The sequence below is a fragment of the Octodon degus genome, unplaced genomic scaffold (genome assembly GCF_000260255.1).
Source record: "Octodon degus isolate 3935 unplaced genomic scaffold, OctDeg1.0 scaffold00008, whole genome shotgun sequence".
In the NCBI taxonomy this organism is placed as follows: Eukaryota; Metazoa; Chordata; class Mammalia; order Rodentia; family Octodontidae; genus Octodon; species Octodon degus.
In genome coordinates this window covers 7,946,125-7,947,851 of record NW_004524584.1, presented here as the reverse complement: position 1 = coordinate 7,947,851, position 1,727 = coordinate 7,946,125, and positions in this window count along the sequence as shown.

Genomic DNA, 1,727 nt, shown 5'->3' with positions numbered 1-1,727 from the left:
AACCCAGGACCATTTCACTAAGCTATATCACCAGTTCTTTCGTATTTTGAGAGAGTCTCACTAATTCCCAAAGTTGGCCAACTTTGCTCAAATTTATGATCCTCCAGCCTCAGCCTCCCAGAGTGCTGGAATTATAGGCATGTGCTAACAAACCAGGCTGGAAAGAAACTAATGTAGGTATAGTCTAACACTAAGAAAATTCAGCTCTTTTTATTATCCATATTGTAAAAAAGAAAACCAAAGCCCAGAGAAGTTAGGAAATATGCCTGGGCATGGTAGATCACGCCTATAATATCAGCACTTGGGAGGCTGAGGCAGAAAGGTTGTTATGAGTTTGAGGCCAACATGGGCTACACAGTCAGTTCAAGGGCAGCCTGAATTGCATGGCAAGACCTTGTTTCAAAAAAATGTTAGGAAACTTGTAGATGATAATCCAGCTCATGAGTGGAGGAGGTAGGAATCCTTATTCTGGTCTGTCCAGCTAAAAACCCCATGTTCTTAACACCATCACGTGCCCCCGTGCGACTTGCCCAGACTCTGACGGTTGTTCTACATTCATGTAGCAAGACATCATATTTGGCTTCCTATGCTGCAACAAGTCTTCAAAACCCTTCTTTGAAAATGTCATGTATATTCCAACTATGATTTACACACCATCCCCCTCATGAACATTTATATTCTTCTCAAGTCTTTTCACCATTAAAAAACGAACAGGAAACAGGGAATAGATCTTTTGCAGATGAAAAGGTCACCAAAAAATGGAGGGAGGGGGAATGGAAGCGAGAAGAGGAAGTAAAAGGAATTGAAATGTGTTACATACATGTACCTACTCTCCGTGATGTCACCAGTACATACTGGTGTTCATAACATGTGTCTTCTAATAAACATGTTCTAATAAAAATTTAAAAATAAAAGGCAAAAAAAAAAAAATATCCTGAAACCAATATGTTGCCTCCTGTCAACAGGAAGCACAAGTTTGGAATTACCAGACACCTCATCCACATCACTCCTCCTGTGCCCTCGCCACCCACCTGCTCCCTCCCTACCCAATGCCTCAGGAAACCTGGCTGCCCTGTCTTCGGAGAGCACCCAGCCCTGCTGGGCCACTGGTTGGAACAGAGAAGGTGGAGAAAGACAGTCCCTCCCAGTTCGCAGAGCACTCAGGCCTGATGACCGAGTCATCTCTTAATAATTCAGTGCATGGGCCAGCCAGATAGCTCAGCGGATTAAAGCACCTGCTTACACAGACACGGGGACCCGTTCCATCCCCAGCGTGCTGTGCAGGCCCAGCCCCCAGGGTGTGCTGGGACAGTGATTGAGACTGAGGGTGGTGGTGCACACCTGTAATCCCAGCACTTGGGAAGCTGAAAGCAGGAAGATCACTCTGAGTCTAGTCTATGTAGTGAGACCCGGTAGACCCTGTACTAAATGCATTAAAAGAAAATTTTTTAAAAAATTCAGTGCAGACTGCATCCATCTTAAATGGCTTAGCTTGAAAAATTAAGATTTTTGGTTGCTTATTGGTTTTGAAAACGTCATGAAGAGGGCTGCCAGATAGCTCAGCTAACTAAAGCACCTGCTTAGGCAGATGCAGGGATGGGTTTGATCCCCAGCCATCCCAGCCCCACCCTGGGGCATGCTGAGACTGAGACCAGTGATTGAGACTGCACGCGGTGGCATGCACCTGTAATCCCAGCGATTGGGAGGCTGAAAACAGGAGGATCACT